The sequence below is a fragment of the Gavialis gangeticus genome, unplaced genomic scaffold (genome assembly GCF_001723915.1).
Source record: "Gavialis gangeticus isolate Ggan-Ray unplaced genomic scaffold, GavGan_comp1, whole genome shotgun sequence".
NCBI lineage: Eukaryota > Metazoa > Chordata > Crocodylia > Gavialidae > Gavialis > Gavialis gangeticus.
In genome coordinates, this window is record NW_017729014.1 from 19,828,537 (window position 1) to 19,838,379 (window position 9,843).

Here is a 9,843-nt window from a genome sequence, read left to right on the forward strand (position 1 = left end):
TTTTTTTGGGGGGGGATTTCCAAAACCGATTTTTAAAAAAAAAAACCCCCACCCCAAAAACCAAAGGGGGGGGGGGGGGGAATGAAAGTGCCAAATGACATACGCCCCGAAGAATGTGCTTGTTCCCCTCCCCCTGCCCTAATCCTGCGGTGGCAACAGGACGCCTGGAGACAGCTGTGCTTGTTCCAGTCAGCCTCCTGACATCCCAAACCTGCTATGAGGGCCCAGGAAGGAACGGCGCTGGCAACGGGTGCGTTGCTCTGATTTTTCCATGGGGGAGCGGAGGGGGGCGAGGGGCTACATCGGACATGTGGAGTCGAACGTCCCGAGGCGGATGCAGTTTCTGTCTGCAAGGCACGTTAACCCTGTGCCTGCCGGACAACTCTCAGGCCTGCCAGGTCATATTTAGCCAAGAGGCTGGAGAAGCAAGAAGAACAGCTCTTGTCCGGATGTCTGTCTAGGGCAGATTCTCGCTGTGGTTGGAGATAACGGCTGGCAGAGACTGTCAGGACGTGGAGGGACAGTACAGGGTCACACTGCATGCTTCACAGTGATGTTTGCACCCTATAATATGACTATTTAGACACATCTGAGTGTTACAGAGAGGTCCAAAGTTCCCTTTGCCCATGAACCCTAGAACCAGCCCTGCACTGTTTATCAGCCTGAAACCTTGGGTATCTGTGCCTGAGAGCTTGCTGAATTGCCCTTGTCATGAGAGGAGTGCTGGATTGAATGACGGTAACAATGTTGATCAACCTGTCTCATTAAAATCCTTATAAAATCAGCAGTGGAAGCCTTCAGCTTTCCATCTCCTCCCCCATCATCATCATCATCATCATCAGCAGCCATCGGTCTTGGGAGAGCATGGAGATTGCATCTTTGGTGGCTTACTGGGTACCACTGCAGCTTCTTGAGTGGCTGCCCCATCCCCAAGGAAAATGGGATGCAAGCCTGGGGGTAATGCCACCCTACAAGCCAACACCACCACCACCCAGAGTCTGGACTGATCTTGGTGCTGTGCCCCCTGGGAAACGCAGACCTAGTAGTCCTTGAGGGTACTCGACCCACTGCAAGAACTTGGGGTGCTTCCTTTAGTCTGAAGCACAAATGGTGGTCTCCCTTAGTCAGCCAGACCAAGGAGACCACAAGGACAAGCCAAAACTAATGTCCACAGAAAAATGAGAGGCAACTTCCTCCTCCCTCTGCAAACCTGTAGGTGAACAATGACCTCAAACACCTGCAGAAAATGCGAAGGACAACCGAAGGAAACACCCCACAGCCATTTGCTAGCCTTGGAGATGGGAAGGAATCGATCAAGGCACCAAACACAGACCCAGAAATACAGTCTTGGTTCAGGCACTGGACTGGGACTGCAAAAGCGTGTGTCCCTGGACAAGTCTCTTAACCTCTCTTTGCTCAGTCCCCTATGTGTTCATGAGGAAAGCTCTTCCTTCCTCTGCCTGTCCTGACTAGTCAGCGTAAGCTCTTGTGTGCGCCTCTGCGGCAGATGCTCTGTGTTACTGCTGGCTTAGACAGCACCTGGCATCATGAGGCTGACATCAGATAGAGCCTCTGTGTGCTACCGTAACAATAAAACAATGCTTCAACACACAGAGCTTGTGGTAGAGGTGATCTCTTTCATTAGACCAACAAGATTTTTGCAAAAAATTGTCTTTAATTGCAAGCTTTCAGGCACAAAGAGCATTCAGAATAAAGAAAGGTTCCCTGCAGGACCCACTTGTGTTGTCATTGCTTTGTAACCTGAAGCTGTGGGGCTCATCCTGATCCCACATGTGCTTACTGGCCTAACGATGGGCAGGATCTGGTGCCCTTCAGTTCAAGTCCTAGATTAGATCAAACCCAGTAAATGCTGAACAAAGCAAAGGGAAAGGGGAGGTGCTGCCAGTGGGGAGGCCTTTACAGGTGAAATGTTGAACCGACAGCTTTGTGGGGTTTTGACAGCACAAGTCAAAGTTAAAAGGTACCAGGGAAGGTGGAAAGAAGGGGCTTAGCTGGCCTGAGCTGTCTCCTTTCATATTCCCCAGTCTTTTCAGTTTCAACTGGAACGTCTGTGCTGGATTTCCAACCTGCCCAACATGTAGATTTATTCTTAACTGATCTGTAAGTCATTTTTCCCCAACAAAATTGTAGTTGCTTAGCCTCAACTCCAGTCTGAAGGAGTTGATTTTTGCCAAAGAATGTAGAGTTCGCCAAAAAAGAAGAAAAGAAAGTGTTGTATGCAGCCACGAAGCTTATTTTTTCCCCTTCTGCTGCTATGACTGACCAGTTGTGTTTACACACACACATGGAAATAGATTTGAGTATTGAGACCAGAATCAGGGTGACTTTCCTACAGGCCTGGGCGTTTCAAACATCTCATTTCAGTTGCCCTAGTTTCTCAAGCAGTTTGAACCCGGAGTAACGTTGCAGCATAGGCACCGAATCAGATGTTTTTGTAGGGGTCTTTCTACAAGTCTCCATGTTCAACTGTGGGGACGCAAAGGGATTGTCATACTGGAGTAGAGGAGCTAGTACAGCCCCAAGGAAGAAGTCCTACCCACCTGTCTACCCCCCTGCGTGCCACTCTGTAGATGCGGAGGGGCTGGAGTTGAGCCGCAAGGGCCAGAGAGGGACATCTGCCACTTGCAACATGTTGGGATGGAGATTCGGGGCTCTTTGAGCCATCAGCAGCTGCCATAAATTAAAGCAACCCCTGGATAGCATGTTATCTTTTGTGTGATTTATGGCTGCTCATGTCATGATGCCGCGCACACAAAAATATTACTTTCAAAGAGTTTTAATGTTCTGATTTCAACCTCAGATACAGCCAAACACTAATGGCTGAAGGCTAGAAGCGGCTTCAGTCAAGGTAGCTGAGCCCCTCCTGGCATCGAGGTATTTAAGTGAGTCTTGTGTAGGTTCATGAACTCTTCAGAAACCCTCGTGAGCCCAAGGCAGGGTGCAGTGGTGTAGCCTAAAGGTTACAACTTTGATTGCAAAGTTTGTGGCTTTGGTGGGCTCCCATGATCAGAACATAGATCTTGGGGGACTGGTGGCTCTGGGGTTTTGGAGGTTTGTTTTTCAGTTGCGTAGAAAAAAAATAAAGCTGCTGCACATCCTTGACATCCTCCTCCTCTCAGGGAAGCCACTCTGATGGCATGCCTCTGAGATGGAGAGATTTCTCCGGAGTGACATTTTACAAGGACACGCAGCAGAAGTGCTGGGCCCTTCGTTTTACTGTCAGGCAGGGCACGTTGGCTGGGCTGGGCACCTTCTTGGTTTTTCTCTAAGCCAATTTCCATTCTCCTGATTCTTCCTGTTGGTTAATATATGAGCACTGCCACATTTCAGCTACTTGAGCTCAACCCACGGAGGCTGAAGAGTGTCCATGGAACAACTTCCAGGTGAGATCGAGCTAGGAAAGCTTGTTAAGGGGCTGCCAAAGACACGCCATCTCTTATCTTGCCTTTACAGCCACTGCCAAAAGGGCTGTGTCTTTTGCTCCGGCGACAAGCAGGATATACAGATAGCAAGCCAAGATTTTCTCTGGTGCAAGTCCTCTAAATGTCAATGAATGTGGCCCGGTAAGACCAGCTGCTGAACTGGACATTTCCATTCATTGGGCAAGTCACCTGGAAGTAGCTGGTGGGGTAGACAGGAGTTCAGACACAGGAGCTCCCAGATCTTTGATCCCTGAATGTAATGGTCAAGATTTTCCAACAGTGACTGCTGATTTTGGGTGCTCAGGTTCAGGCACCTTAAGAGGAACCTGCTTTTTTAGAAAACATGGAGAACCCGCTGTTGTGAAATGAGACCTCTTAACTCAGAAGTTTGGTATCTAAAAAATAAAATAAAAATACAACCCCCCCGCAACAAAAAACCAAAAAAGTAAACCCAAAAACCACCCAGCACCTTTGAATATTTTGCATGTTCCTTCATCTTGGTGTTGGGAGTGACATCCCTGCCGACACGCGGGAAGAATTTAGGACCCTCTTTAAGAGGCATGCGGAGACCACGAGCTACCTCATATGAACCACTGCGAAGCCGGGAAGAACATGTAAAAGGACGTCCTTAACTTTCCTGTATTTGGGACTCTTCATGGTTCAGAGGGCCCCTCCCTTGCACGATTCTGGGAACAGTGAGTAGTTTTTGTGGACTACAATGGGACACCGGAGTTGGGGAAATAACTCCGCAGACATCTACGGGAGCCTCCACTGGAAAATAACAGGAACGTAGCTCGTCGGGACAACTAGGTGATGCACCTGCTATTTAGGTCCCTTACCAAGGGGCTTTTGAGATGAGCGTTCCCTTTAGGGAACTGCACCAATGTCATTTCTTCCTACCCTTTGCTGAAGCATCAGAGGATGTACGATGCACCTGGGTAAAAGCGGCAGTGCTTCTATTTTTAGAGAGGAGCTGGACTCCCTTTAGGTGCCTGTCATATAGCAAAGTCATTAAGTCAGGGCTGAAATCCCAACACACCACATATCCATTGGGAAGGGGTATGCTACATCCCCATGTCCAGTGCAAAAGGAAGTCCCAACTTCTTCCGGCTGGGAAAAGAGATGGATAGGGCAGGCACGAGACAGTTGAAAGGTGACCTAGTTGAAACAACTGGAAGGGACAGCTTAGATTTAGATATATGAGGGGTTGGCCATGAACAGCCCTTCAATGCAGGGTTTTTTTCTGCCTGCTCATGAGTCTTTTGGTCCAGTCACGGCCATGCTGTTGGCAGAGCAGACCTCACGCTCTTTCCAACCATCTGGGTCTCTGCAAATCCTCATGGCCCTTCTCAGGGCTGCCAGTGCTGCCGATGGGATCCAGCCAGAGCAAGCACATTGCTTCCCTGCACGGGCACGACTTCCAGCGCTCAAAGCCAGTCTCCTGCTGTTGTAGGGTTTCCCCCCCTCCTTCCTCTCTGGTTCTCCACTCTCTGCTGAATTATTAGCAGTGCAATGGCAATGCATCCTGGCTTGCTACCGGGCTGCAAGGGGGATAGGATGTCAGCCGGCTGAGCCCTCGAAAACCCGATCTTACTGGGCCGATCTGCCTCATGTTTTCATTGGAGCCATCAATCAGTGCAGGAGACACGATCATATTTTATAGTCAGAGTCATTTGGGAAACCCAACCCCTGCGGCAGCCACTGCCTGATTGGGATGAGAAAGCCAAAACTTGGACACTTCCATAACCCCTTGTGATGGATCCTCCAAGCAGCCATTCCTTGGTTTCTTCAGCCATTTTTCTTCGGACTGTTTTTTCTGCTTTCCCAAGCCCAGCTTTTTCTGAGGGAGGTGCAAGTCCCATGGGTACGGAGGTTGGGTATGCTCAGTTCTCATCCGTTTTATCCCCTGACAACTTTTTGCTCGCTGCAAATAAGGCAGCATTGGTTCTTCCCCCCCGGCTAGCGGTGGGACAATTTAACAGCACTTATTGCATGCAGCCACCTGGGCAGAGCTGGTTGTCTGTCCACCGTGGGCACTGCTGTAACTCACATCTGCTTACAAAGCATTCAGTTATAACAGGGCAAGCAGGGCACGTGCCTGCACCCTTACTCTGACAGCACCTTGACCTTGGTGTCCTCATCATGCCTGTACTACAGGTACTTTTAATAGTAAAGAGCCCTACACTATGCACGTTTTGCCCAGTGCAAGAAGTGGGATTTCCCATTGCAAACCCTACGTTATAAGATCCATTAGCGCTGGACTTCTTTCACAGCAAATGTTGAATTGCTTGAGCCACTTGACCTAGATCTGGGTTCAGGCCTGGTGCCGTGATCCCATTGTTTTCCTTCTCCCCAAGAAGCTTGTCCAGTCCGGCCTTTCCCGGACAGGCAGAGCTCTCCTCCCACTGGGAGATGATGTTTTGTGGAAATCATTCTGGTGGCTCTGGTTACAGTCATCCAGGAACAAAGCGGCTCTCTCCAAGGGGAGAGGCTCTTCACAGCAGGGGGTAGACGAGCTCATCTTTGAGACAAGGGGTATTCAGGAGGCTCCTATGACACTTTTACAGCCCGGCTATGCCAGGCTGATGGATTGCTGCTTGGAAATCAATTTTCTGAGGTTTGACACAGCTGTAAACGGAGAGAGGGTAACACATGAGGGTGGGAAACGGGGACCGTGAAGTCTGGCGAACCTGAACGGCTGGGGCAGGGGAAGGAGAGTTCTCCAAGGTGTCGAACATGGGTGGAGGGCTTTTGCAAGGGACCTAGTCTTTGCTATATTAAATTTACTGCTCTTAGAAGATACCCTCTTGACAGCCTCCCCTGCTATCCTCAGGCAGAAGGCAGGGTAGATAGGTTCATGACATGGGCTGCCTGCCTCTAACAGACTAATTAATAAGTGCCATATAGAGCACAAGCTTTTGTGAATGAGTTCACGCCATCAGACACGGTGAAAGGACAGCACAGAGCAGTGCATCGCATGTTATCTTCAGTGACAGCAGAAATTTCCCTGACACTTTTCCACCCGTGTGTGCGAAACCTGCAGCAGCACGGCTAGGAGTCCTTTAGGTCTTGCTGCTTTTGCTGGAATTACCAACAAGGGACATCTTGGGTCAAGGTTTCGGTGATAGAGAAACCTAGATGTCACATTAGGGATGTCATTTAAAAGGCAGAGACTACATAATATGACTTGGGAGTTATGCATCCCAAAGAGAGAAACACCAGATGCTGTTGTTAGCTCTCTATGTTGTTTGGAAAAAGATGATATTTGAGGATGAAATATTGGGCATTGTCCTCTGTAAATGCAGATATGCCAGTGCAGTGGTCAAAGAACTGCACCGAGTAAGGATGCACGTTCGGAGACTAATCTGGAGGAAAGGAGGGGTCTGTAGGATTTTAAGGAGATCAGTGCAAATGTCCCCAGTGTAAGGCATAATTCAGCAGAAGCACCTTCCACATTAACACCCATATTTGAAAAATAATTCCAAATCAAGCTACTTTCCATGTTCAATTCTTTGCATTTCTTTAGCCCTGGACCAGCCTTCAGTATATACCAACAGCTTCTGTCTGCTATAACTGGATGCCCTGCATTGGGCAGAAGATAGCGCAGCTTTCTCCAGATGTACCACCAATTCCTATCTTTGAGGTATAGGAACGGGACCAGAGGTTTTGTCCCCTTAGCCAAGCCAGGCCAGAACGCAAGCCTTGCTGTTCTAGTTTCCTTAATTCAAACAGTATCGGTCTAGTGAGTTGCCCTCACCCATGTTTGCAGAAGGTGGCCTCTTACCCCGCGGCTTGTGGGACGGGCATTGCCATCATGCCAATTTGATGTCACTCGGGGATTCTGGCTAGACTGGCATAATCCCCTCCGTGGCTGCTTTGTGACCCCTTGGCTATAAGGCAACAGAGAGCCTCATAGTCCTATGAGGGATATAAGACAACAGAGAGCCAGACCCAGACTCTTCAGACCTGGGGAACAGCAGCCTCCTTTGAAGCAAGAGGGAACTCCAGGTGTTCAGCGCTGCCGAATGCACGCCCAGGCCTCTATCGCCATCCAAAATGTGTTTCTCTGCTTTTTCCCTGACCCTTTTTTCCCCCTTTCCTTTTTCCCCAGTCTCCACTTGCTCCGTCCACCTTCTCTCCCATTGCTCTCCCTCCCTCCTCCATCGCACACATCCTCCCCCCAGCCCTCCTGCACATTTCCCAGCTGAGCCTACAGCCGAGTGTGACTAAAAGCAATGGGTATGTCGTGGGCACACTGCACAAACGGTGGATTTCTCACAGGGGAATACAGCTGCAAGTTAACCGTGAGGAACGGGGCTGGTTTCACCCACATCCTCATTATGCATTCCTGGCAGCTGGCAGGCTTTCAAATCCTCTAATGCCTGAACATCAGGCTGGACATCTGCCCCTTATCTTCAAGGATGCCTCGCGCACTCCCAGCCAAGCCCTTCAGCTGAGAAACCAAACAACTGGGCTGAGAAGCCCCATCGCTCCCTTTCATTCTCAGCGTTGCCTGCTCACATCACACCCCAAAGCAGCAGCAACATGTGGCTCCGGGGAAAGATGATGCCTCCGGGAGACTGGAAGCCACCTGGTTCGGCACGCCATGCTCCGAGCCTGGCTTGCATCTAACTTGCCTACACAGGCTGGGTTTTTATTTTTTTTATTTTTGCCTAATTACTTAGACCAGTGGGGGCTAATGTGCCACAAATTAGCCCCGCATCCCCCCCAAATGCCATTGCTGATCCCTTTTCCTTTCCTGATCTGCTCCCTGGTAACTTGCTACAGCAAACTATGCGCTCACATTGGTTTAGAAATGCTGGTTTCCCCCTTGGGGTCGGACCCAAGACTGCTCCTCCCTATCTCCTTGCAATGCTCCTTATTCCTGTATGGTCCCATGGTTTAGGTAGCCCAAAGAGGCAACATCCCCACCCCCCTAGTCTCTTTGTGGGCAGGTATGTCAAGAGTGTGCCAATCCAGCTAGCAGAGAACAGCATCTCAACCCAAGAAGGAAAGGACAGAAGAGCAGCAAAGCAATGAGCTAATTTAGCTAAGGAGAAAGGCACCTTGCTCCAAATTAATTCCTCCTGTCACTTAATTGCTTGTGGAAGGGGATGTTGCCTGAGCGCTTGGGAGCTAATTTGCAAAGTGACCTGGGCACTGAAGGCACAGATCAGCACCTACTGGGCATGTCCAGAGCTTTTAAGTGGGTGGGTAGTTTGGTCATACCAGGTACGAGTCTTGAAGTGCCTGGTACCTTTGCCAAAGTCCCTTTGAAAGACTGGCCCATAGCGCTTTGACAATGCAGGGCTGCCTTTCTGTGATGTTACCGAGTAAGGGCTCTGTGGATGCATGTGCATGAGGTTGCAGTCTAATAGCACAGAGAGGGCTTGGGTTGTACCAGCTACAGAGGAATTTTTTAGCTGTAAGGATTTGGGCAGTTTCTCTGGAGCTGAAAGGCCTGGGTTTTGATTCCAGATCTCCAGCTGGGTGCTTTTAATCTAGCAACTACCTCTTTTCCTGCCCCTCGTAGAGAGATTACAGCATGACATGATGGGGTTCAGCAGCCCCGAGCCATGCTCTGTTCTTATTTTGTACTGAGGGTGTAAATCCAGAGTAGCTCCACTGAAGCAAAAAGTCTTGCTGAAGCAAAAATGTATTTATGCTGAAGCAAAAAAGTATTTACACCAGTTCCAGCAAGAACAATGTGGCTCTCTGAGGTCTCAGTTTCTGCACCTGTGAAATGGGGAGGGAAGGGGAAAGAGATCAGCAGTCACCTGCCTAGCAGGTCTGTGGTGAGGATTAACTAGCCAATTACTTCCATAATTAGTTAATTACTAAGAAAGCAGATTCCTGAAGCTCTGGGGTGCACAGGTGTGCCGCATAATTCTGCCCACATTTCTCCAGGGGTTGGCGGCACTCAGCTTCTGGCTTTGTACTTCACAGTCCAGGCTGCAGAGAACAATTGCTTATGTAGACAATCTGTATGTGCCAACCCATATGACTTCTGTATTCACAATGAGACCTCGCTAGCAAATGGTGGATTAGAAATGAATAAATCTGTTGAAGGAATAAATTGAATGCACACCAAGGAGATGAGCTGAAGTGGTTTCCACGCTATCAAAAATAGGAACCTGCTGATTAAATCAGGCCTGATTTCCATTGGCTTTGAAAGAGGCTGCACTGAGCATTTAGCTTGAAGGTTCTGGGGGCTGCAAGGTGGCAGGGGGGCCTGCAATCCCAGGGAAAAATCAGTGACCTAGGTGAAAAGCATTCACTAAGACTCAGCATCCTTTGGGGGGAGGAAAAAAAGGTTATTAGGAACAATCAGCATGGATTTACCAGGTGCCTGTCATGCCTGACCAACCTGATTGCTTTCTATGATGAGATGACTTGCTTT